General features: G+C 42.7%; 1 protein-coding gene and 1 non-coding gene across 8 annotated transcripts in view; both read right to left on the bottom strand.

Moving 5' to 3' along the window:
- The window catches only part of TRAF3 (TNF receptor associated factor 3), a 138,213-nt gene that overhangs the window by 40,025 nt on the left and 70,484 nt on the right, over positions 1 to 27,704 (bottom strand). For 4 of the 7 annotated variants that reach the window (XM_035261594.3, XM_078335803.1, XM_035261585.3 and 1 more), the window contains exon 3: positions 26,412 to 26,535. The exons of the other annotated variants lie outside the window; for them this stretch is intronic. The gene's annotated coding sequence lies outside the window, so the exon portion shown is untranslated. The remainder of the gene's footprint in view (positions 1 to 26,411; positions 26,536 to 27,704) is intronic. 7 annotated transcript variants of the gene reach the window in all.
- Positions 2,657 to 2,763, bottom strand: LOC118145271 (U6 spliceosomal RNA). The gene has a single exon (XR_004730399.1). It is a non-coding gene; the product is annotated as a U6 spliceosomal RNA (small nuclear RNA).

Genomic DNA, 27,704 nt, shown 5'->3' with positions numbered 1-27,704 from the left:
CCTCAGGGAACACCGCTGCCTCAAGCAGCCGCCTCACATCAGCCACCTCTGCACTACAGGACTTTTCTTGTGTAGATTTTCCCACCTCCACACCTCCTCCATCCTTTCCCATGATACGGTAACGCCTCAGGTAAACAGAGGAGGTTTCTTTCAAGACTAACTCACCAGCTCCCTCAAAAATGCACTGGGTTCCTGCACTCAATTCATCTATTTTTGCTACTGAGAGAAGGAGGAGCCACATTCCTTCCACTCCTGAGGTCCTGGGCATCCCGGGGAGGTAGCTGTTGGGTGGGCGGGCAAAGCCCCTCCTTCCAAGCCCCATTCTTGCTGCCTGCATGAAGCTGAGAGGCACATGAGCTGACAGCCTCCCAGCCCAGCTTCACAGCTAGGAGAAAACAGGAATGAACGCTGGCAGCAGAGAACTTCAGAGACCGACGAACTGGCCTTCCAGCCATTGGGTCAGCTTCACAAAACACTGCTGTGGCAAAGGGTGGGAAATTGCTTATTTGTGAAAACAGAAAGTTTTTAAAACGTTGATGTTAAAATATATGTATCATAGGTGTGTTTTCTGTCTTTGCTCACAAACTTGCTGGTCCATTACGATGCTCACTCATCTTTCCACACCAAAAAGCAAGGGCAGCTGGTGCTAGCCTTGCCCGCCAGGTAACAGGGTCAACCAGCCTCGACCTGTGGCCCCAGCCCTGGCCGCCACTCTGCTCTCCACACTGGCCCGATGTCTCTCAGATGCTCTGGGCTCCCCAAGGCCCAGCCAGGCCACTGCAGAGCCTACCCAGACACATGCAGGCCAGCCCCCCACCTTCTCCAGGAGGCCACCGTCCCACCCTCCCCTCTCTCTCAACTCCTGCAACCTGCTCTGTGCTTTCCCGGCCCTCTTGCTGTTAAGACTGCATATAACTAAGTTTCTCCAGGGTATATCCCCTAGAACAGAGAATCAGGAACTGGCAAACTACAGCCTCTGGGTCAAATCTAGCCAGAAGCCTATTTCTGTAAAGTCTTTGAACTAAGAATACTTTTTAGATATTTTTTTTTTTTTTTGAGATGGAGTCTTGCTCTGTTGTTGCCAGACTGGAGTAAAGTGATGCCATCTCAGTTCACTGCAACCTCTGCTTCCTGGGTTCAAGCGATTCCCCTGCCTCATCCTCCCGAGTAGCTGGGACTACAGGCACGCTGCGCCACCACACCCAGCTAATTTTTTATATATTAGTAGAGGTGGGGGTTTCACCATGTTGGCCAGGATGGTCTCGACCTCGTGATCTGCCCACCTTGGCCTCCCAAGGTGCTGGGATTACAGGCATGAGTCACCAGGCCCAGCCTGCTTTTTAGATTTTTAAAGTGTTAAAAAAGAAAGACTAAGTGTGTATGTGGTTGACAAAGCCTAGGATATTTACTCTCCTGTCCCTACCAGTCCCTGCTCTGGACTCTACGTCTAGAGAGCACAGAGGAGTTGCTGGCGGGTAACTTGTGTGAAAGGCCAACTTTGTAAATGAGCACCAAACTGCTCTCCAAAGCAGAAGTAACCGCAAACACTTCCACTAGCAGCACGAGAACGTCTGTGAACCTTCACTCTCACCAACGCTTAACAGTTATCAGTCATCTTCATTTCTACCAACCAAGGACAAGGATCTTCTTGGCCCTCATCCTGATTAGAAAGGTTTGGCATCTTTTCATGTGCTGAGAGGCCTCTTGTTTTTTCTTCTGTGAAATGCCAAATTGTGTCTCCTTGTCATTTTTTTCTTTGTGTGTGTGTGTGTGTGTGTGTGTGTGTGTTTGTGTTTTCAGGAGATGAAGACTCATTCTATTGCCCAGGCTGCAGAACAGTGGTGCCATGATGGCTCACTGCAGCCTCTACCCCCTGGGCTCAAGGAATCCTCCCACCTCAGCCTCTGGAGTAGCTAGAATTACAGGCACACGCCACCGGCCCCAGCTAATTTTTAAATTTTTTCAGGAGCTGGGGTTCTCGCTCTCAAATGATCCTTCTACCTCAGCCTCCCAAAGCGCTGGGATTACGAGCATGAACAACTGGACCTGGTGCCGTCATTTTTTTTAATCGGGTTATTGTCCCCTGCAATGTTTACATGGAGAGATCCTACATCTATTTACTCTGTTAACAGCTAATTCTTTGTTATCTGTATTACAGATGCCTTTTCCCCATTTATGGCTTGACTTTGTTGTTTTCGTTATTGTACTTTACGGGCAGGTTTGCTGCATAGGTATACATGTGCCACGGTGGTTTCCTGCACCCATCAACCCGTCATCCACATTAGGTATTTTTCCTAATGTTATCCCTTCCCAATCCCCCCACCCCCTGCTCTTCCTCCCTTAGCCCCTCACCCCCTGTTAGGCCCCAGTGTGTAATGTTCCCCTCCCTGTGTCCATGTGTTCTCATTGTTCAACTCCCAATTATGCAATATTCGGTTTTCTGTTCCTGTGTCAGTTTGCTGAAAATGATGGTTTCCGGCTTCATCCATGTCCCTGCAAAGAACATGAACTCCTTCTTTATTACGGCTGCGTAAGTATTCCACGGTGCACATGTACCACATTTTCTTTCCCGGCTATCCCTGATGGACATTTGGGTTGGTTCCAGGTCTTTGCTATTGTAAATAGTGCTGCAATAGACATACGGGTGCATGTGTTCAGAAATCGGACCTGCTTCATTAATCTGCATGTCATCCTTGCTCGGAGGCCATGCTAATCTTCTCTGCACTGTTCCAATTTTAGTATAGGTGCTGCCAAGGCGAGCACTATGGCTTGACTTTAGCTTTATTTATGGTGTCTTTTAATGAAAAGAAATCTTAATTGTATTAGGCCGGGCGTGGTGGCTCATGCCTGTAGTCTCAGCTGGGAGGCTGAGGTGGGTGGATCACTTGAGGTCAGGAGTTCGAGACCAGCCTGGCCAACATGGTGAAACCCCCTCTCTACTAAAATACAAAAATTAGCCAGGCATGGTGGCACATGCCTATAGTCCAAGCTACTCGAGAGGCAGAGGTTTCAGTGAGCCCAGATCGTGCCACTGCACTCCAGCCTGGGCAACCAAGTAAGACTCCATCTCAAAAAAAAAAAAAAAAAAAAATTCTGATTAACTTGTGAGTGATGCTGGTAAAAAAGGGACAGTCCCATATATTCAGAAAAACAGACAGCCCTAATTCTATCACAGAAGCAGTGCCAAAAGACTAGTAAATGAGCCACTATGTCAAATTGATAGACATGCTTTCTAAACAAAATCTGAAGAAAGAAATGACATGAACCCTGAGCAGAGCTAGCTGGCAGCCCGTGACCTTCTATATCAATGAGATGGCCACGGGATTGAACTGGCTCCTGGGAAAGCAGGAGACAGACGCCTCAATAGGCACCAGAACCGGTGGACAGACAAGTCTAAGGTTTACTGATGGCCCTTGACTCTCCCAGTGATCAAGAGCCACCAAGAGCAGTCACTTCTGATCTGAAGTGTAAGAGTCCTCTAATCACCTCCGGAAGCAGCTAGGACAATAGAGATGACATCTTAACTCCTTGAATAGGATTTAAATACCTACCTGTCCTGCCTGAGCAAAGAAGGGTTTTGGATTTAGGAAAACCAGCACTGCAGACACATTTCTCACAATCAACTCAGGTAGACAGTAACAACCATCCCTACTGCTGGGCACTCATCTGGCGGACCCCCCTCAGACCAATGCAGCTGTGCGGGAGGGAAGGCACGGAGGTGAGTCAGCCCCAGGTTCCCCACCACTGATGTAACACAGAGGGCAAGAACCTCAAGGTCACCAGGGAAACATTTCTATGTGTAGGACCAAGGTGTCAACCGCAGGGAGGGCAGTTTTTAACTAACAGGCCCTCAACCCAACAGGAACACAACAAATACCAACAATGATAATTCAATGCATCTTTTATGATACTTATCCTTGTAAGCCATCTTAAATCTCTTGTGGAATCAGGTAAGGTGTACAGAAATTTGGCAAACTCAAACGTGATCATAATTTACTAAGTTAAATTATGTCCTAGAATATTAAATTTAAATTATGACTAGTAAGTAATGTCCACAAAAATGGCTCATTTTGGAACTCAAAGTCCGTCCTTCAGCATGCGCAAGTTTTAAAACTGCCAATAACTGTCAGAATCTACACTTTTTAAAGCTTTGGAAACTAAAAATGTGCAGCAATCGGAAGAACACTTAATCAAGAGCAACAGCTGAATCTCAGCAAGAACAGTGAGTCCCACGGCACTTTAACCTTCGCTGGTCCCATGCTGGCTGCAGCAGTGGCCTAGAAGACAACACAGACGGCCGTTCAGGTGCAGGCGCTGGCCCCAGAGGGAGCGGAAGGGGCCTCGTCGGCAAAGAACTGCCATTGTTTGTTTGACCTGTCTATTGACTCCCTGGAAGACTGGCTCAAAGGGCGTGACTTTACCTCCCGGTGCTGAGGCATCTGCTAGGGAAAGCGGGGAAAGGTTATTGGAAACATTTACAGACAGACTTATTTGCTGCTGCCTGAACCACTGGATGACGGTTGAGGCAAACAATAAATTTAACCAAAAGCTTGGGAAGAAAAGCTGAGGAGTAAGACGTTTTAGAAACAAGGGTTTTGAAAATAAGATGTTTTGAAAAGCTCTGACACATTCTTGTAAATCCAGAAGGCTCCACACATGCCCAGGGCTGTACACGTTCAGGAAAGACGTGAAAAAAAGCCGAGGCTTTCACCTCTGGCTGACCTTCAGGTTCTGGACAAGCAGGCAGTGAATGCTAAGGGATCACCATCAAAGGTCCGGCTGTGTTCAGGGCACGCTCCAACACATACACAGACCTCATCTCAAAAGACTGGGAGACATGTTTTGTTCTAGGTAACTTAAAAAAGTCTGTCTAATCACGAGCTGACCACTATGCCAATGGAACAGAGAACTCAGTGCCCACACATGATAAAGAATATATACGATATAAAATTAGCTCAGAAAAGTAACTGTACAAACAATGACTATAAAAAGCAGCCAACGAACCCCGGAGGAGAAGGAAGAGTCATTTCCAGAGTTGCCGCACTATAAATTCAAACTTCTAGTTTTCAGCACAGTATCACAAGGGATGCAAAGAAACAAGAAGGCAAGAAACAGAAACTGGTCAAGAGGAAGCCCAGACATTAGACTTACAGATAAAGACTTTAAATATGTTCAAAGAACTAAAGAAAACCAGGCCGGGCGCGGTGGCTCAAGCCTGTAATCCCAGCACTTTGGGAGGCCGAGGCGGGTGGATCACGAGGTCAAGAGACCGAGACCATCCTGGTCAACATGGTGAAACCCCGTCTCTACTAAAAATACAAAAAATTAGCTGGGCATGGTGGTGCGTGCCTGTAGTCCCAGCTACTCGGGAGGCTGAGGCAGGAGAATTGCCTGAACTCAGGAGGCGGAGGTTGCGGTGAGCTGAGATCGCGCCATTGCACTCCAGCCTGGGTAACAAGAGCGAAACTCCGTCTCAAAAAAAAAAAAAAAGCAAAAATTAGCTGGGCGTGGTGGCGCGTGCCTGTAGTCCCAGCTACTCGGGAGGCTGAGGCAGGAGAATTGCCTGAACTCAGGAGGCGGAGGTTGCGGTGAGCTGAGATCGCGCCATTGCACTCCAGCCTGGGTAACAAGAGCGAAACTCCGCCTCAGAAAAAAAAAAAAAGCAAAAATTAGCTGGGCGTGGTGGTGCATGCCTGTAATTGCAGCTATTCAGGAGGCTGAGGCAGGAGAATTGCCTGAACCCAGGAGGTGGAGGTTGCGGTGAGCCGAGATCACGCCATTGCACTCCAGCCTAGGTAACAAGAGCGAAACTCCGTCCAAAAAAAAGAAAGAACTAAAGAAAACCATGTCCAAAAATCTAAAATATCCATCAGAACAATGTCTCACTGAATAGAGAATATAGATAAAGAAAAAAATATTTTAAAAAAAGAACCAAACAGAAATTCTGGAGTTGAAAAACACGAAAACTGAAATGAAAAATTCACTGCAGGGGCTCAACAGCAGAAATCAACAGACAGCAATAACAATCAGAGAACTTAAAGATAGGAAAATTGAGATTATACAATGTAAGAAAAAATAATGAAGAAAATAAACAGCCTCAGAAACTGGCAGGACACCATCAACTGTACCAACGTATAACATCGTAAGACCTCAGAAAGAGAAAAAAAGAGACAAAAAGAATGTCCGAAGAAATAATGGTAGAAAAGTCTTGCATTTAATGAGAAACATTAATCTGCATACCCAGGAAGCTGAACAAACCCAAAGTTGGATAAATTCAAAGAGCCACACCCAGACACCCTGTAGTCTAACTGTAGAAAGCAGCAAGAGAAAAGTGACTCTTCAAATATAAGGATTTCTCAGTAAGATTAACAATTGATTTCTCATCTAAAGCCATGGAGGCCAGAAGGTGACAAATTAAAGGGCTGAAAGAAAAACATCTGTCAACTAAGAATTCTTTTTTTGTTTTTTGGAGATGGGATCTTAGTCTGTCACCCAGGCTGGCGTGCAGTGGTGCAATCATAGCTCACTGCAGCCTCCAACTCCTGGGCTCAGCAATCCTCCTGCCTCAGTCTCTCTGGGAGCTGGGACTACAGGCCAGCACCACCATGTCTGGCTATTTTTCAACCAAGAATTCTATATCCAGTAAAACTATCTTTCAAAAATAAATGAGATCCTTCCCCCAAAATACTAGAAAACTCCAAGTGAGAGTCATCCCAGGAATGCAAGGTTGGTTCAACACACAAAAACCAATTGATGTAATATATATTAATAGAACAAGAGGGAAAAAACCCTACACAATCAGTTTAATTAATGTAGAAAAAGCACTTGACAAAATCCAACACCCTTTCATGATATAAACACTCAGAATAGTAGGAACAGAAGGAAAGTTCCTAAGCATGATAAAAGGTATCTGTGAAAACCCATATGCATATACACTGGTGAAAAACTGAAAGCTTTCCTCCTAAAAACAGGGACAAGACAAGGATACCTATTTTCATCACTACAAATCAATACTTTACTAGAAGTTCTAGCCAGAGCAGTTAGACAGAAAAAAAAAAAAAGTCCAAATCAGAAAAGAAAGAGTAAATCTGTCTCTATTCACAGATAACATTATCTTATATATAAAAGGTTCCAGAGAAACCACAAGAAAAACAAACTAAGAAATGGATTCATCATAGTTGCAGGGTAAAGATCAACACACAAATATTAGCTGCATTTCTATACACCAGAAAAAAACAAGAAAAAAAAAAAAGAAATTAAAAACACAATTAGATTTACAATAGCATCCAAAATAATAAACTACTCAGAAATAAATTTAACCAAGGAGGCAAAAGACTTTTTCAATAAAAACTACAAACACTCATGAAATAAATTAAGACAAAAATAATTTAGTAAGACATCCCACATAAATAAATTGGAAAACTTAATATTTTGGTAAATACTAACTATGACATTACCAATAATTTATAATGTTTATATCCATAAAATAAATGGCATAAATATTACTAGGTGTGTTTCTGTGAGGATGTTTTGGATGAGATTAACATTTTTTTTTTTTTAATTTTTTATTGGATTTTAGGTTTTGGGATACATGAGCAGAGCATATAAGACAGTTGCGTAGGAACACACATGGCAGTGTGCTTTTCTTTCCTTCTCCCCTTCACCCACATTTGGCATTTCTCCCCAGGCTATCCCTCCCCACCTCCCCCTCCCACTGGCCCTCCCCTTTTCCCCCCAATAGACCCCAGTGTTTAGTACTCCCCTTTCTGTGTCCATGTGTTCTCATTTTTCATCACCCACCTATGAGTGAGAATATGCGGTGTTTCATTTTCTGTTCTTGTGTCAGTTTGCTGAGGATGACGTTCTCCAGATTCATCCATGTCCCTACAAACGACACAAACTCATCATTTCTGATTGCTGCATAATATTCCATGGTGTATATGTGCCACATTTTTCCAATCCAGTCTATTATCAATGGGCATTTGGGTTGATTCCAGGTCTTTGCTATTATAAACAGTGCTGCAATGAACATTCGTGTACATGTGTCCTTATAGTAGAACAATTTATAGTCTTTTGGATATATACCCAGTAATGGGATTGCTGGGTCAAATGGAATTTCTATTTCTAAGGCCTTGAGGAATCGCCACACTGTCTTCCACAATGGTTGAACTAATTTACACTCCCACCAACAGTGTTAAAGTGTTCCTTTTTCTCCACATCCTCTCCAGCATCTGTTGTTTCCAGATTTTTTAATGATCGCCATTCTAACTGGTGTGAGATGGTATCTCAATGTGGTTTTGATTTGCATCTCTCTGATGACCAGTGACAATGAGCATTTTTTCATATGATTGTTGGCCTCATATATGTCTTCTTTTGTAAAGTGTCTGTTCATATCCTTTGCCCACTTTTGAATGGGCTTGTTTGCTTTTTTCCTGTAAATCCGCTTGAGTTCTTTGTAAATTCTAGATATCAGCCCTTTGTCAGATGGGTAAACTGCAAAAATTTTTTCCCATTCTGTTGGTTGCCGATCCACTCTAGTGACTGTTTCTTTTGCCGTGCAGAAGCTGTGGAGTTTCATTAGGTCCCATTTGTCTATTTTGGCTTTTGCTGCCAATGCTTTTGGTGTTTTGGTCATGAAGTCCTTGCCTACTCCTATGTCCTGGATAGTTTTGCCTAGATTTCCTTCTAGGGTTTTTATGGTGCCAGGTCTTATGTTTAAGTCTTTAATCCATCTGGAGTTAATTTTAGCGTAAGGTGTCAGGAAGGGGTCCAGTTTCTGCTTTCTGCACATGGCTAGCCAGTTTTCCCAACACCATTTGTTAAACAGGGAATCCTTTCCCCCTTGCTTGTTTTTGTCAGGTTTATCAAAGATTGTATAGTTGTAGATATGTTGTGTTGCCTCTGGTGCCTCTGTTTTGTTCCATTGGTCTATATCTCTGTTTTGGTACCAGTACCATGCTGTTTTGATTACTGTAGCCTTGTAGTATAGTTTGAAATCCGGTAGTGTGATGCCCCCCGCTGTGTTCTTTTTGTTTAGAATTGACTTGGCTATGCGGGCTCTCTTTTGGTTCCATATGAAGTTCATGGTGGTTTTTTCCAGTTCTGTGAAGAAAGGCAATGGTAGCTTGATGGGGATAGCGTTGATTCTATAAATGGCTTTGGGCAGTATAGCCATTTTCACGATATTAATTCTTCCTAACCATGAACATGGAATGTTTCTCCATCTGTTTGTGTTCTCTCTGATTTTGTTGAGCAGTGGTTTGTAGTTCTCCTTGAAGAGGTCCCTTATGTTCCTTGTGAGTTGTATTCCAAGGTATTTTATTCTTTTTGTAGCAATTGTGAATGGCAGTTTGTCCTTGATTTGGCTCTCTTTAAGTCTGTTATTGGTGTAGACGAATGCTTGTGATTTTTGCACATTGATTTTATATCCTGAGACTTTGCTGAAGTTGCTTATCAGTTTCAGGAGTTTTTGGGCTGAGGTGATGGGGTCTTCTAGGTATATTATCATGTCGTCTGCAAATAGAGACAATTTGGCTTCCACCTTTCCTATTTGAATACCCTTTATTTCTTTTTCTTGCCTGATTGCTCTGGCTAGAACTTCCAGTACTATATTGAATAAGAGTGGTGAAAGAGGACATCCTTGTCTAGTGCCACATTTCAAAGGGAATGCTTCCAGTTTTTGCCCATTCAGTATGATATTGGCTGTTGGTTTGTCATAAATAGCTTTTATTACTTTGAGATACGTTCCATCGATACCGAGTTTATTGAGGGTTTTTAGCATAAAGAGCTGTTGAATTTTGTCAAATGCCTTCTCTGCGTCAATTGAGATAATCATGTGGTTTTTGTTTTTGGTTCTGTTTATGTGGTGAATTACGTTGATAGACTTGCGTATGTTGAACCAGCCTTGCATCCCCAGGATGAATCCTACTTGATCATGGTGAATAAGTTTTTTGATTTGCTGTTGCATTCGGCTTGCCAATATTTTATTGAAGATTTTTGCATCTATGTTCATCATGGATATTGGCCTGAAGTTTTCTTTTCTTGTTGGGTCTCTGCTGGGTTTTGGTATCAGGATGATGTTGGTCTCGTAAAATGATTTGGGAAGTATTCCCTCTTTTTGGATTGTTTGAAATAGTTTTAGAAGGAATGGTACCAGCTCCTCTTTGTGTGTCTGGTAGAATTCGGCTGTGAACCCATCTGGACCTGGGCTTTTTTTGTGTGGTAGGCTCTTAATTGCTGCCTCGACTTCTGACCTTGTTATTGGTCTATTCATAGTTTCAGCTTCCTCCTGGTTTAGGCTTGGGAGGACACAGGAGTCCAGGAATTTATCCATTTCTTCCACGTTTACTAGTTTATGTGCATAGAGTTGTTTGTAATATTCTCTGATGATGGTTTAAATTTCTGTGGAATCTGTGGTGATTTCCCCTTTATCATTTTTTATTGCATCTATTTGGTTGTTCTCTCTTTTATTTTTAATCAGTCTGGCTAGTGGTCCGTCTATTTTGTTGATCTTTTCAAAAAACCAGCTCTTGGATTTATTGATTTTTTGAAGGGTTTTTCGTATCTCAATCTGAGATTAACATTTAAACTGGCAGATTGCCAGTGCAGTGGGTTGCTCAGATTCGAGTGCTGGGAATCAACAAGTTGGACGTCCACTCAGAGACCTAATTAGAAAGTCAGTAATTACAAAGATGACAGATGGATAAATTTATAATGATGGGAAGAAACCAGCCTAAAAAGGCTGAGAATACCCAAAATCAGAATGCCTCTCCCTCTACAGGGGATCACAGTTCCTCATCAGCTACAGAACAAGGCCTGATGGAGAATGAGTGCGTTCCATTAACAGGTAGGCTTCAGAAGGTGGATGATAAGAAACTTCTGTGAGTTAAAAGAACATGTTCTAACCCAATGCAAAGAAACTAAGAACTCTGAAAAAGGTTTGACGAAATCCTAACGAGAATAGACAATTTAGAGAAGAATATAAGTGAATTAATGGAACTGAAGAATACAATGCGAGAACTCCACGAAGTATGCACAGGTTTTAACAGTCAAATGGATCAAGCAGAAGAAAGGATATCAGAGGTCGAAGACCAACTTAATGAAATGAAACAAGAAGTCAAGATTAGAGAAGAAAGAGTAAAAAGGAATGAGCTAAGTCTCTAAGAAAAACGGGACTATGTGAAAAGACCTAATTTATGTTTGATAGGTGTACCTGAATGTTATGAAGAGAATGAACCCAAGCTAGAAAATACTCCTCAGGATACTATTCAGGAAAACTTTCCTAACCTAGTAAGGTGGGACAATATTCAACTCCAGGTAATACAGAGAACACCACAAAGATATTCCTCAAGTAGAGGGACTCCAAGACACATAATCATTAGATTCACCAGGGTTGAAATAAAGGAGAAAATTCTAAGGGCAGCTAGAGAGAAGGGTCAGGTTACCTATAAAAGGAAGCCTATCAGATTCACAGCAGATCTCTCAGCAGAAACCCTATAAACTAGAAGAGATTGGGGGTCAATATTCAATATCCTCAAAGAAAAGAATTTTCAACCCAGAATCTCATATCCAGCCAAACTGAGTTTTATAAATGAAGGAAAAATAAAATTTTTCACGAACAAGCAAGCACGCAGATTTCACCACCACCAGACCTGCCTTTACAAGAGCTTCTGAAAGAAGCGCTACACACAGAATGGAACAACCAGTATCAGTCATCCCAAAAACTTACCAAAAGGTAAAGAGTATCTCCATAATGAAGAATCTATATCAACTAATGGGCAAAATAGCCAGCTAGCATTAAACAACAATATTATACTCACAAATATCAATATTAATCCTACATTTAAATGGATTAAATGCCCCAATCAAAGACACAGAAAGGAAAATTGAATAAAAAGTCAAAACCCATTGGTACGCTGTATCCAGATCCATCTCATAAGCAAGGACTCACAAAGACTCAAAACAAAGCTTTGATGGAAGACTTACCAATCAAATTGAGAGAAAAAAAAAGCAACAAAGACTAAAAGAAACAAAGAAGGACATTATATAATGGTAAAAGGCTCAATATAACAATAGGAGTCAATGATCATAAATATATATGCACCCAATATAGAAACACCCAGATACATAAGACAAGTTCTCAATGACTTATAAAGAGACTTGGACTCCCGCACAATAACAGCGGGAGACTTTGACACCACATTGTTAATATTCGACGGATCAATGAGATAGAAAATTAACAGGAACATCTATGATTTGATCTCAGACCTGCAACAAGTAAATTCAGTGAATATCTATAGAATTCTTCACCCCAGGTCCACAGAACATACATTTTTCTCAGTATCACATTACAATTATTTTGAAAGTGACCACATAATTGGAAGTTAATCACTCTTCAGCATTTGCATAGCATTTCACAGACTTAAATGAAATATTGGTTGGCTGTTTCTTTGTTATTTTCTTCCCTTATTCCTTCCTATCTCCACTGATAAGTACAATTATCGCCACAAAAGAGGTTTTTAATACCTATTTTTAGACTGCATTCCAGCCTGGGCAATAGAGCAAGATTCCTGTTCTCTCTCCCCCTTTTTCTTTTTCTTAAAAAAAAATAATAAAAAAATAGCCAGGCATGGTGGCTCATGCTTATAATCCCAGCACTTTGGGAGGCCGAGGTGGGTGGATCACAAGGTCAAGAGATAGAGACCACCCTGGTCAACATGGTGAAACCCCATCTCTACTAAAAATACAAAAATTAGCTGGGCATGGTGGTGCGCGCCTGTAGTCCCAGCTACTCAGGAGGCTGAGGCAGGAGAATTGCTTGAACCCAGAAGGCGGAGGTTGCGGTGAGCCGAGATCGTGCCATTGCACTCCAGCCTGGGCAACAAGAGCGAAACTCCATCTCAAAAAAATAAATAAATAAAAATAATTTTAAAAATAAAAATAAAAACTGGCAGACTGAGTAAAGCAGACTGCCATCTTCAATATGAGTGGCCCTCATCTAATTAGATCAAGGCCAGAATAAAACAAAAAGCCTGACCCTTCCCCTGCATCAAGGCAGGTTCTTCCTGCCTGCTTATCTTCAAGCCGAGACATCAGCGTTTTTCCTGCCTGTGGACTCAAACTGAAACAATGGCTCTTCCTGGGTCTTTGGCCTGCCAGCTTTCAGACAGGAACTACACCACTGTCTTCCCCAGTTCTCAGGCCTTCAGACTTGGGCTAGCACTAGAAGTAAACCATCTGCTCTCTTGCCTCTCTAGTCCACCGACTCCTCTGCAGATCTCGGGACATGCCTGCCTCCATGTGTGAGCCAATTCCATTTAATAAATCTCTAAGACACACGCACACACGTATACACAATTGGTTCCGTTTTACTGCAGTACCCTAACATACTACCCAAAGTGATTTATAGATTCCGTGCAACCCCTATTAAATTTCCAACAGCACTTTTATGCAGAAATACAAAATCTGAGGCCAGGCACCATGACTCATGCCTAGTAGTTTGAGATGCTGAGGCAGGAGGATCACTTGAGACCAGGAGTTCAAGACCAGCATGGGCAATATAGTGAGACACTATCTCCACAACAGGAAAAATAAAATAAAAATCTGATCCTCATATTCTTAAGGAACCGCAAGATACCTCAAATAGCCAAAACAATACTGAAAAAGAAGACTAGTGTTTTAAGACTCATATTTCCCTCTTTTAAAACTTACTACAAAGCTTTAATAATCAAAACTATGTGGTACTGGCAGAAGAACAGACATACAGACCAATGTAATAAAATTGAAAGTACAAAAGTAAACACATATATCTATGGCCAAGTGACTTTTTTTTTTTTTGGACAGTCTCGCCCTATCACCCAGGCTGGAGTGCAGTGGTACAATCTCAGTTCACTGCAACCTCTGCCTCCCAGATTCAAGTGAGTCTTGTGTTTCAGCCTCAAGAGTAGCCGGGACTACAGGCACGCGCCACCACGCTTGGCTAATTTTTTGCATTTTTAGTAGAGACGGGATTTCACTGTGTTAGTTAGGATGGTCTCAATCTCCTGACCTTGTGATCCACCGGCCTCAGCCTCCCAAAGTGCTGCGATTACAGGCGTGAGCCACTGCACCCAGCCTGAATTTTTTAGTAGAGATGGGGTTTTATCACATTGGCCAGGCTGGTCTTAAACTCCTGGCCTCAAGTGATCTGCCTGACTTAGCCTCCCAAAGTGCTGGGATTACAGGCATGAGCTACTGCACCGGGCCTCAAGTGACTTTTGACAAGTGTGCTAAATGAGACCATTCGGCAGGAAAAGAACAGTTTAACAAACAGTTCTAGGACAGCCGGACTAACATTTGCAAAGCGAACTTGGACCCCTACCTCACTCCACATATACAAACTAAAAATGGATCAACAATCAAAGCATAATAACTAAAACTATAAAATTCTTAGAATAAAATACAGGGGGTAAATGTTTAATGACCTTGAATCTGGCAATGGATTCTTAGATATGACAACAAAAGTATAAGCAACACAATAAAAAACTAGATATACTGAACTTCACCAACATGAAAAACTTTGTGCACTAAAGGATGTTATCGGTGAAGTGAAAAGACAACTAACAGAACGGGAGAAAATACCTGCAAATCACATATCTATTAAGGGTCTAGCATCCAGAATATGTAACATATATAAAGCACTCTTTTTTTTTTTTTTTTTTGACACATAGTCTCACTGTCGCCAGGCTGGAGTGCAGTGGCGGTGGCGCAATCTCTGCTCACTGCAACCTCCACCAGGTTCAAGTGACTCTCCTGCCTCAGCATCTCGAGTAGCTGGGACGACAGGCACCTGCCACCACACCCTGGGATGTTAACTGCTATTCTCTTTGGATTAATCTGCCTTGCACTCTTTGCTGATGGCTGTGGGCGACAGAATTAGGCATGTACAGGATCACAAGACATGGGGCTCTTTTTCTCCTGCAAGGAGGAAACCAGAGCTGACGGGACTGCTGGAAAAGATCCCTATGCTCCCAACAAGCAGCTACCTGAACTTCTGATTCAGTGTCGGCTGCAATGGGTGGGTCCTCCTCTGGCCTCCCTGAGCTTCTCGCCTTCCCCACCCTCCTGCTTTCCTCCCTTTCTTTGCTTTCCCTTTCCTATCTTTTCTGTTATTCGGGGTCACCATCATGCCCAAAGACCACATGTCTGAGAAATGCCCTTGAGAGCTTGACCCTCTAATCACGTGGCAATACTTTCTCTTGGTCTCCACCTTCCAGGGAACAGGAATTTTGGGGTTCACGTCATAGTTGGTTCTACAAAGTATCTTGAGCAGTTAAAAGCCTTTGCAAGCTCAAAATTTACTGCTCTGGGCTCCTTCTGGGAAAAGCAATGGAAACTGCCCAATGCTGTAGCTTAGCAGTTAAGGCTGTCTTTTCACAATGGTGGCTCAGGTTCAGGTTCAATTTTCAGCTTAGAAAATGAGCACTTTCTGGTTGGTGTTTGGGTGACCTTTGCCATTTGTTGATTCTCTTCCCCTCCATAAACTGTCTTAAATTTTCCTTTCTCTGAGCACCGGGGAGGCTACATTTGGTAAAGTTCAAAAGCCAGGAACACTGGTGGTTTGGCGTGGCTAAAGTTGGGTAATAAGAGGTTTAAAAGGACTTTTAAAAGAGTGATATGGTTAAAAGTCAGCTTAATTAAAAGTGGATATTCAAGCTCTAACAGCCTGAAACTTCTTAGGAAAAACAGGAGGTGCCACACATCCTGTTTGGGGAAAAGCCTCTATTTTCCTCACAGAACCCCAAGCATTACTAAAAATGGATAGATACCTCTCAAAATCTAAGGCTCTGTTCTGTTTTGCACTGCATTACTGCATTATCTGATTTTTTTTACTTTTGGGGATATGAGAAATTACTTCACATTATGAGAGAGCTTTGGTGAGTAATAACTAGGTAGGAAATAATTTAATACTTTTGGGGACAGCTAAATGGCATGGGGGGGGGATACTTGGATCTTTGCATGTCTGGATCAAAAGCTTGCTCTTGGCCAGCTGGGAGGCATGGAGATATCCTCACCTTTCCCCACTGAGAGGTAAGACTCCAGTGGGGGATGGGCTGATCACAGAAAGGGCTGACTGGCTTCAGGTTGCTTGGCAATGGAATACGTGGTCAAATCACCGCACTGTTGTATTCTGTAGCGTTTCTCTTTTGGGATCCAGGATCCAGTATAAAAATGGGACCTTCGATTTTTGGGGATCTGTTTTGCCTTCCAATTGTGCCTGCTTATTAGGCTGTGAAACTGCCTGCTTTCCTAGCCCTGTTCCACCATGAAGCCAGTAACCCAGTTAAGAAACTAGCAAATGAAAAGCCTTACAACTACTGGGTTTTCTTTTGTCTACGTATTTATGTGTTGTGTGTGTGAAACAAAACGCTTTGATTAATTGGCTTAAAAACAAATGCTTAAATCAGATATTTTTGTCAGAAAAGTAAAAAGTGTAATGATACCTTTTAATTCATGTGACTTAAGCTGTAGGAAGTAAAGAAAATTTTAAAGATTATGGGTAAAATAAAAGAAACAAACAAAAAAAGATTATTGGTAAAATAAAGACATCTGGTCTAAATCGGGCAGGTCAGATCACCTAGAGCCATTAGATTCTGGGTAAGGCCTGGGGACTTGTGGAGCTGGCCATGCTTCCTAGCTATGCTATAAAGAGTCAGACCTTATCTGCACTCCTGCCTGGTGTCCTAAGCTCCATGCCTAGTGCATAATTAAAATTGCTCACCAAGTTTTTCACCAAAAGTAAAAGCTGCTAAGAGTTAATAGTATGACATACTTGAGACTACTTGAAAAACAGTTTTACACGCAAAATGTGTAAGGAAAGTGAAATGTGTTTTCGGTAAAAGAGGGCAAGTGAATGTGGATTTTTTTTTTTTTTTTTTGCCTAGATTAAAGGGTTAAGGGATTGTTTTTTTTTTTTTTGAGATGGAGTTTCGCTCTTGTTACCCAGACTGGAGTGCAATGGTGCGATTTTGGCTCACCGCAACTTCCACCCACTGGGTTCAAGCAATTCTCCTGCCTCAACCTCCTGAGTAGCTGGGATTATAGGCACACGCCTCCGTGCCCAGCTAATTTTTTTTTTTTGTAATTTTTAGTAGAGACTGGGTTTCACCATGTTGACCAGGATGGTCTCGATCTCTTGACCTCGTGATCCACCCGCCTCGGCCTCCCAAAGTGCTGGGATTACAGGCTTGAGCCACCGCGCCCGGCTGGGATTGTTTTAAGTTAGAAGAAAGCTGAAGGTTTGCAAAAGTTGTGGAGAGTTTGTGAAATATTAATCTTGTAAAAGAAATTCTGTGTGTGAACATATTGACCAAAGTTAAAGGGAACTATTATATAGTTCTGTGAATTGAACACTGGACTAAAAGCACAACAGGTTTTTCTTAGAGCATTGGTCTGCTCTTTAACAAAAACTGGTAACGGGTTATAAAAGGTTTATAAGAATCTTATCTTATGGTCAGACATTAAAATTAGGCAGATTTGTCTATAACGTTTTGTTAAGAATTGGGTTTAACATTCATAGTACACTAATGCAATGGTGAAATTTGGCTTGTCATAAAAATCATACAGGAAACGCTGTCAAATATGAAATGGTGTTTGGCTTTCTTTGACCTGTATTTACATAAATATGTTATTGGTATGTGTTCCAAAGTAATGGGAAACTCCTAGAATTCTGATTTGACTCACTGTATGTTATTAATAATTATAATTATGTAAAATTGTATACCACAAAAGTAATCAAAATTCCTAGTCAACTGTGCCTTTAGTAGAGGCTGCCTCAAGACTTTCTGTCATCCACAGACAACTGTTGTGTTGCTCTTCTTCAAAAGGTGGTTTATAATCAGCTACAGGACTTCGACAGGTGCTCTTAGATACAGGTTTCTAATAACTTTGGAGATTGTGACATTAGAATAGAGAAAGAAACTTTCAGGACTCTCATGGAGAGCTGAAATGATTACGAAGTAGAATAGGAATTAACGGCATGGACTGAACAAAAGACTGAAGTAATCTTTTTTGACTTTTTGCTTAAAACGTTGCTAATCATTTTTGTTTTTCAGAGTCAAGGACACTTTTGAGCTACTCACAGCTTTGGACAATTGAGTAAAGTATACTTCTGTGAACAAAATCTGAAGGATATTTGTTTCTCTCTACCTGCTTTTTCCAGAATTTGGAAACTATTCGTGAGCATTCTTATGTTATAATATAGTTATTTGCACAAGTGCAATAAGAATCTGTTTTCTTTTGCAACAGGACACAATTAGAGAAACTGGTTACTTTACTAAGGCTTTGACTGGATTGGCGTGCTTTCCTTTAAGGACTCAAACTTGACTTATAGAGCCAATAAAATATCCTTGGGAAAACTGGCCTCATGCCTTGTCTACACAGTCCCTGTGCAGGGTTCCTAACGTGTGGTAAGTAAAGAATGTCACTTTCTGACAGGCCCAGGAGCCCCAAGTCATCTTGAGACTCAAGAGGAGAGGAATTTCCCAACTCACAGGTTATTTGAGGGTACAAACCCATGGCTGGGCTTGGCATTTTTTTTTTTTTTTTTTTGAGATGGAGTCTCGCCGTTGTTACCCAGACTGGAGTGCAATGGCACGATCTCGGCTCACTGCAACCTCCGCCTCCTGGGTTCAAGCAATTCTCCTGCCTCAGGCGCGCATTACCAGCAATTCAAGTAGAGATGGGGTTTCACCTTGTTGACCGGGATGGTCTCGATCTCTTGACCTCGTGATCCGCCCACCTCGGCCTCCCAAAGTGCTGGGATTATAGGCGTGAGCCACTGCGCCCGGCTGGGCTTGGCTTTTTAAAAAGTCTTATCTGAGGTTCCTTTTATGGAACAAAGTTCCATCAAAGTCAATTTTTAAAACGCTATGTGAAAAATAATGGTTCCTGCTGCACTTTATACAAATAATCAGGCCAAGTATAATAAAGGAAGTCAGTCTTAACATAACTTGTCTTCAGTAAAAATGGGAGACCAGAGAGAGAAAATACATTGTGTCAGGAAGTACAGTACAGCTCTATTAGACTCTAGTCTCATCAGCTGTGTTTAAGTTTCTTTCTGCAACTGAGGCTAACCGTGCTTACTCCTGTGAACCAGCCAGCGATCTCTGGCTACTGCTCAGAAGAACAAGAGAGAAGGGGAATGTAAAAATCTAGATCAATATTCTAATTCTGGGCATGTACTGGAATCAGCTGGCGACCCCCTATCGGCTTGGTTTCAACAACTGCCCAGTTCATGGAAAGCCTTCTTACTTGGTTTACTCGGGATAATTTTACTTATTCTGCTTTACTGCTGTGGAATATATTGCTGTGGAATATATTGCTGTTGTACTCTTTGTGTAGGGATGCAGGATAAGTTTACTGAATGTTTTCTTAAACTGAACACCTACTAATCTTCCAGATATCACCTTTCACTGGAACCTGGAGTTATGAATGGCCCTCACCATACTGATGCTTTCTGGCTGAGCTATTCTCTATCCTGAATACGAGAGACTCTCATGGTTAGGCAAGAATATCAGCACCCTATTCCACCTGAAGAAGTTACAGAAGATGGATCTTTGTCCCTCTACGACATTTAGGATTAAGGGGTCCCCTGTGAAAGGGAGCGGAAAAACATGCCAGAGGCATCTGAACCAGAGCAACTCCAGCTTGAATAGGGGGTGAGGAAAATAAGGCTGAGACCCACTGGGCTGCACTTCCAGAAAGTTAGGCATTCTAAGGCACAGGATAAAATAGGAGGTCGGCACAAGATACCGGTCATGAAGACCTTGATGATAAAACAGGCTGCAGTAAAGAAGCTGGCCAAAACCAAGATGGCAATGAAAGTGACCTCTGGTCGTCCTCACCGCCCATTATACTCTAATTATAATGCATCAGCATGCTAAAAGACACTTCCACCAGCACCCTGACAGTTTACAGATGCCATGGCAACATCAGGAAGTTGCCCTATATGGTCTACAAAAGAGAGAAACCCTCAGTTCCAGGAACTGCCCACCCCTTTCCTGTAAAACTCATGAAGAATCCACCCCTTTTTAGCACACAATCAAGAAGTAACAATAAGTACAAACAGGGAGCAGCATGAGCTCTGCCTATGGAACAGCCATTCTTTATTCCTTTACTTTCTTAAGAAACTTGCTTCAACTTAAAAAAAAAAAAAAAAAAAAAAAGGAAGAAGAAAGAGGCCAGGTGCGGTGGCTCACACCTGTAATCCCAGCACTTTGGGAGGCCAAGGCAGGTGGATCACCTGAGGTCAGGAGGTCGAGAACAGCCTGACCAACATGAAGAAACCCCGTCTCTACTAAAAATATAAAATTAGCCAGATGTGGTGGCACACGCCTGTAATCCCAGCTACTTGGGAGGCTAAGACAGGAGAATCACTTGGACCTGGGAGGCAGAGGTTACAGTGAGCGGAGATAGTGCCATTGCACTCCAGCCTGGGCAAAAAAAATGAAAACTCTGTCAAAGAAGAAAAGAAAACAAAACAAAACAAAAGGAAAGAAAATGAGAGGAGGAGAGGAGAGGAGAAGAGAGAAGAGAAAAGGAGAGGGGAGGAGAGGGGAGGGGAGAGGAGAGGAGAGGAGGAAGGAAGGAAAATAAATACAAATCAAAACCACAATGAGTTCCCACTTCACACCCACTAGGATGGCTGCAATTTTTTTCTTTTCTTTCTTTTTTTTTTTTTTGAGACAAGGTTTTACTGTCATCCAGGCTGGAGTGCACTAGTGTGAACATGGTTCACTGCAGTCTTGAACTCCTGGGCTCAGGCTCAGGCAGTCTTCCCACTTCAGCCTCCCAAACACCTGGGAATATAGGTGTGTACCACCAGGCCCAGCTATTTTATTTTCTGTAGAGACAGAGTGCCACTATATTGCCCAGGTTGGTCTCAAACTCCTGGGCTCACATGATCCTCCCACATTGGCCTCCCAAATTATTGGGATTACATGCATGAGCCAATGTGCCTGGCCTTTTTTTTTTTTTTTTTTTTTCTTTTTGAGACAGAGTGTTATTCTGTAGCCCGAGCTGGAGTGCAGTGGCATGATCTCAGATCACTGCAACCTCTGCCTCTTGGGCTCAAGCAAGTCTCGTGCCTCAGCCTCCCGAGTAGCTGGGACTACAGGTGTGTGCCACCATGCTCAGCTAATTTTTTGTATTTTAGTAGAGATGGGGTTTCTTTTTTTTTTTTTTGAAATGGAGTTTCGCTCTTGTTACCCAGGCTGGAGTGCAATGGCGCTATCTCGGCTCACCGCAACCTCCGCCTCCCGGGTTCAGGCAATTCTCCTGCCTCAGCCTCCCGAGTAGCTGGGATTACAGGCACGCGGCACCATGCCCAGCCAATTTTTTGTATTTTTAGTAGAGACGGGGTTTCACCATGTTGACCAGGATGGTCTCGATCTCTTGACCTCGTGATCCACCCACCTCAGCCTCCCAAAGTTCTGGGATTACAGGTGTGAGCTACCGCATCTGGCCTATAATTTTTTTAAAAAAGGAAAATAACAAGTGTTAGGATGTGGGAAAACTGAAACACTCATACACTGCCGGTGGAAACGTAAAATGGTTCAGCCACTAAAGAAAAGAGGCTGGCAGTTTCTCAAAAAGTGAAAACATTACCATATGACCAGCAATTCCACTCTTAGGTATATGCTCAGAAGAACTGAAAAAAGGTACTCAAACACATGTATACACATGTTCACAGCAGTAAAACGTCTATAAGGGTAATTTCTTTTCTTTTTTTTCTTTTGAGGTAATTTCTTTTCTTTTTTTTCTTTCTTTTCTTCCTCTGTCATCCAGGCTGAAGTGCAGTGGTGCAAACATGGCTCACTATAGCCTTGAACACCCAGACTGAAGCAATCCTCCTGCCTCAACCTCCCAAATAGCTGGGACTACAGGCATGCGGCACCATACCTGGCTAACTTTTCTATTTTTTGTAGAAACAGGGTCTCGCCAAGTTGCCCAGGTGGGTCTCGCCAATGTTGCCCAGTCTGGTCTCGAACTCCCGGGCTCAAGCAATCGTCCTGCCTCAGCCTTTTAAAGGGCTGCGATTATGGGTATGAACCACCCGCCTGGCCTGTGATGGTAATTTCTAATCGTGATCATATCTGGTCTGTTTACACTGAGCTGTGGACAGGCAGGAATACCTGTGTGTTCCACAGGCAGGCCTATCACCAGAAGTAGCAAGAGATAAGTGGCCGGGCACGGTGGCTCACGCCTATAATCCCAGCACTTTGGGAGGCCGAGGTGGGTGGATCACGAGGTCAAGAGATTGAGACCATCCTGGTCAACAAGGTGAAATCCCATCTCTACTAAAAATACAAAAATTAGCTGGGCATGGTGGTACATGCCTGTAATCCCAGCTACTCAGGAGGCTGAGGCAGGAGAATTGCCTGAACCCAGGAAGCGGAGGTTGCGGTGAGCTGAGATGGCGCCATTGCACTCCAGCCTGGGTAACAAGAGTGACACTCCGTCTCAAAAAAAAAAAAAAAAAAAGAAATAAGTGAGACTGTGTATGTGGAAGGATTGCAAAAACCTTTTATTAGATTTCTTGATTTGAACATAAATAGCTTTATTATAATTGCCTATATATGGGCTTAAAAATAGTTAAATTCTATCTTTATCCTAAAATTTAGATACAACCATTATAAGTTAATGGCAATTCTATATTTATAATTATTGTGTTAATAAAGAAAAATTATGCAAATTCAGTTAAATACATTAAAGATGGCATTTGAGGCAACTTTTAGGGACTTGCCAATTAATGTTTGGCATCCTGATTCGTGGGAGCACCTTGGAGGTTCCAATGCTCAGAGGCTGGACACAGGCACCTCTGGTGAGCATGGCGGTCATACACATGCTGGGAACCCGAGGCCACTGCCTACTTAATAGCCCACTTCCTATCCTCCCTGAGCACCAGGTTTGAGAAGAGAACGTTTGTTCCCAGAGAGAGAGAAATGTACTGCTGAATGGCAACAACAGATCCACTGAGCAAAGACAGCGCTAAGAAAACTACAAAGAAGGCAACTGTGTGACTAAAAATGGCCCCTAAGCCAGTACACTTTCGGGAGCTGAGGAAGGGCCAAGACCAGAACTACCAGGAGCAGCAGCATCTGGCACTCTGAGCTCTGCAACTTTTTTTTTTTTTTTGAGATGGAGTCTCACTCTATCGCCCAGGCCGGAGTGCAGTGCTGAGATCTTGGTTCAGGGCAACTTCTGCCTCCCAGGTTCAAGCGATTCTCTTGACTCAACTTCCTGAGGAGCTGGGATTACGGGTGCACACCACCACACTCGGCTATTTTTTGTATTTTTAGTAGAGACAGGGTTTCACCATGTTGGCCAGGGTGGTCTCAAACTTCTAACCTCAAGCAATCCACCCGCCTCAGCCTCCCAAAGTGCTACAATTACAGGTGTGAGCCACCACACCCAGTCTGCTACTGTTACTCTATAGCCTTCTTTAAGCAGAACTTTTACTCTACTACTTTACTTACTGTTTGCTACAGTTCTAGACACGAATTTACTGTATTTTGAGGTCTCGTTTTTAACTAAAGGAAAGGCATCTCTAATTATTTGAGAGAATTACTTCATAAAAGTGTAGTTTCTCGTCAGTGACTCGGGAAGGCCCTTGCTCACAGATGAGGCGTATCTATACCTAGTATAGCAGAGGTGGACTGGGTTCCTCTCACTTTCTTCTCTGCCTCCATTACACTAATGATTTGTTTTATGTTCCCTATTTCTATGATTTTAGTTGAACTACATTTTAGTTATAATTTAAGAACTGGAAACAAAAGTACATCTGCTGACAAAAGGGCGCTCCAAGAGCTGGAAAGCCCGGGGAAAACCAAAAAAGGGAAGCATCAGATAAACAAAAAGTCTCCTGCCGCAAGACAGCAACCACACAAATGGGGGAAAAAGCAGCTCCACATCCAGCCCAGCAGGGCAATCAGAGGTATCATCCAAATGATGCCAATAAAGGGAGAAGGGCAAAGATCGTGAACAGACAGGTGTGCCCTGCTGATAACAAGGCTTTCTGAAAATCCATATTCATGCAAACATTTCAGCATACTGACTCTGCTCCTGATACCTGATGCCAAATGTTCCACTGCGGGAAGCACCCTGGGCAAGTAACAGGAGGCTGGATTCTGACCAGACAGACAGGCAGATCACAGTCACACATGAAAAGCCCCCTTAGGACAGGGAGGGAGAGACACACAGACCAAGTGACTCAGGCAGACACCTAGGAAAGAACCTGATTAAATCACAGTATAAGACACGGTCTTAGAGCCTTCGAGAAACAACAGTCATTTGGGGTCCAGCATTGTCAGTATCCCTTGGTTCATACAAGTTAGGACTTTTTAAAAGTATTCATTCAACCCTTACTATATGCAAAGACACTGTGCCTCTTCTGGCCCAGGGCCAGAGTCCTGCCATCTGGACAGGAAGCAGGGAGAAGAGCCAAGGGCTCAGTCCACTTGACATGCAACCAAGTGCAGGCAGCACCTCTCCAGATGGAGGCCTCCCCAAGGCCACACCCGCCACACGGGGCTAGAGCCCCGGGGCTGTGTAAGGGGTAGAAGTTGTAAGTGTGATAAGGTTCATCTTCCTGGAGTATCAACTATATTTGAAGAAGTGAAAAGCTTAAAACATGGTCACACTGAGAGGCAGATTATAATGTTTCAATCAATTGTTAGAATGAAACAAGAGATTTCAAAACATACTGGATCTGCCAGGCACCGTGGCTCATGCCTGCAGCATACTTTGGGAAGCCGACATGGGAGGTCAGGAGTTCAAAACCAGCCTGGGAACACAGCAAGATCCCGTGTCTTTTAAATAAAAATGACAAAAGGGGGAAAAAAAAACAACACTGGATCTCACATCTGTACAGATGTGTGCCTCCTGGTGAGGGCGCCGTGCACCTCTGAAGCACTGTGCTGAAAGGCTGAGCCAGAAGGATCGAGCCTCTATATCCACCCAGAGGCAGAAGAACATGTCCAGTGGGAACAGCAAAGGCCAGAGGGGGGGAACTTCTGATTACTGGACAATCGGCCAGGATTCTCCAACGAATAAAACGCAAGGAAAACAGGGATGGGGAGAGTATTCTACTGATTAAGAGACTTAACAGACATATCAGCTAACTGCAAATATTTGGACCAGGCTTCAAACAAACTAAAAACACCAGACACTATTGGGGAAAACTGAACGGTACTATGATGATACTATGATTATAAATGAAATTTGAATAGCAGTTTCCTTGACACTTTTCAATTTATGAAAAATAGCTATGTATTAAATCTCATTTTGGAAGCAAACATTACAAACTTTTTATACTTATATTAATGTTCTAACATATGAAAGATTTATTATCATATATTTTTTGAGATGGAGTTTCACTCTTGTTGCCCAGGCTGGAGTGCAATGGCATGATCTTAGCTCACTGCAACCTCTGCCTCCTGGCTGGGATTACAGGTGTCTGCCACCATGTCCGGCTAATTTTTTTTTTTTTGTATTTTTAGTAGAGATGTAGTTTCACCATGTTGGCCAGGCTGGTCTCACACTCCTGACCTCAGGTGATCCACCCGCCTTGGCCTCCCAAAATGCTAGGATTACAGGCATGAACCATCGCACCTAGCCCTATTTTTTTTTTTTAAGGGACAGGGTCTTGGTCTATGGCCAGCCTAGAGTGCGGTGGCATGATCCTAGTTCATTGCAGCCTAGAATTCCTGGGCTCAAGTGATCATACTGCCTCAGCCTCCCAAGCAGCTGGGACTACAGGCACATACCACCAAATCCAGTTAATTATTTTATTTTTTTAGACAGGGTCTCACTATGTCGGCCAGGTTGGGCTCAAACTCTCAAGAGATCCTCCCATCTCAGCCACCAGTCACAAATTAAGAGATTGAAACACAATATTTTATTTTCTTTCAAAATCCTAGAGAAAGATGGTTAAGGAGCAAATGTTCTTGCATCAAAAGATGCAATAATCCATGAGGCAGGCCACACCTCCAGCTGCCTGCAGTGGGCACCTTCTAGAAAAGGGCAGGACTAAGAGATTTCAGAAAGCAGGCCTTTCACAGAGGTGCGGGCCACTACTCTTGGTTTTCCAACTTACTCACTCATTCGGGCCATCAAGTACAATGTCTATCATTTTCAGTTTAATACTGGTTTGAAAAAAAAAAAAAAAGAAAAAGAAAAATAAGGTCAGACAGAAACCAAAAGCAAGTGCCATGTATGTAGAAAGTCAGATACATCTGCTAAAGAATGGAAGGGCTACAGCCAACAACGAACGTGTTCAGGAGGTCGCACACATGACTTGATTTTTAGGCAAAATGAAAAGTTAACGGCTGAAGAAAGAAATCTACACAAAATAAAATTTTCTAGTGGCATACCTGTGTGTCATATGCTTTAAGGAGCAATATGGACGCTTGATCAGGGAGGAAGGACTTCAATAAAAAAAGCAGCGAAGCAACGCCAACCTTATCCTTCTTTAATTACTGTAGCAGAGTCCCTTACCTAGAAAATAATAATAATATTTGGTCAATTCTCATCTGGAAAATATTTACAGCTTTTAAAAATGAAATTTCAAGGCCAGGCACAGTGGCTCATGCTTGTAATCCCAGCACTTTGGGAGGATGAGGATGGATCGCCTGGGGTCAGGAGTTTGAGACCAGCCTGTTCAACATAGTGAAACCCCATCTCTACTAAAAATACAAGAAACTAGCCAGGTGTGGTGGCACACACCTGTAATCCCAGCTACTAGAGAGGCTGAGGCAGGAGAATAGTTTGAACCTGGGAGGTGGAGGTTGCAGTGAGCTAAGATCATGCCACTGTACTCACTCCAGCCTGGGCAACAGAGCAAGACTCCATTTCAAATAAATAAATAATTTTTAAATGTAAATTTCTATGACATGAAGAAATTTAAGATTAAACATGTTTAACTACTGTACATGCATGTGTTTTGGAGATTTTCCACATTTTTTAAATGGAACATGTATTATAAAAACTGATTATTTTAAAATTGCTTTTATCATGAGGTATTACTTAGAGAAAGGTGTAAGAAACATACATATACAATTTCATTAAATTATTACATAAATACCAGTCTAATTACCACCAAGGCCAAGGGATGGAGCATTGCCAGAACTCCTGAAAGGCCAGGTGCCTCTCTCTGACCCCAAACCCCATATACGTAAGTACTCCCTTAACAAAATGGTTTTTATTTGATTTGTTGAGGCAGGGTCTTGCTCTGTCACCTGGGCTGGAGTGCAGTGATGCAATGGCAACTCACAGCAGCCTCGACCTCCTGGACTCAAGCAATTCTCCCATCTCAGCCTCCCAAGTAGCTGGGACCACAGGAGGATGCCACCACACCCAGATAATTTTTTTTATTTTTATTTTTAGAGGCTGGATCTCCCTATGTTGCCAAGACTGGTCTGGAACTCCTGCGCTCAAGTGATCCTCCCACTTCACCCTCCCAATCCCACGCTGGGATTACAGGCGTGAGCTACTGTGCCTTAGCTTGTATGGTTATCATTTCCTAACTTTTCTTTAGAGATTTATCACCTAGGTGTGCAGTCCGACCAAACATAATTTATATAAAATCCATAAGCAGATGAAAATAAACAGAATCGATGAGGTAGGTGGATTGCTACATATATTCTTGTCTTGCTTTTTCTTTCCCT

Source organism: Callithrix jacchus, chromosome 8 (genome assembly GCF_049354715.1).
Source record: "Callithrix jacchus isolate 240 chromosome 8, calJac240_pri, whole genome shotgun sequence".
Lineage (NCBI taxonomy): Eukaryota > Metazoa > Chordata > Mammalia > Primates > Cebidae > Callithrix > Callithrix jacchus.
Note: the sequence above shows the minus strand (reverse complement) of the source record. Positions and strands in the feature narration are given on the sequence as shown.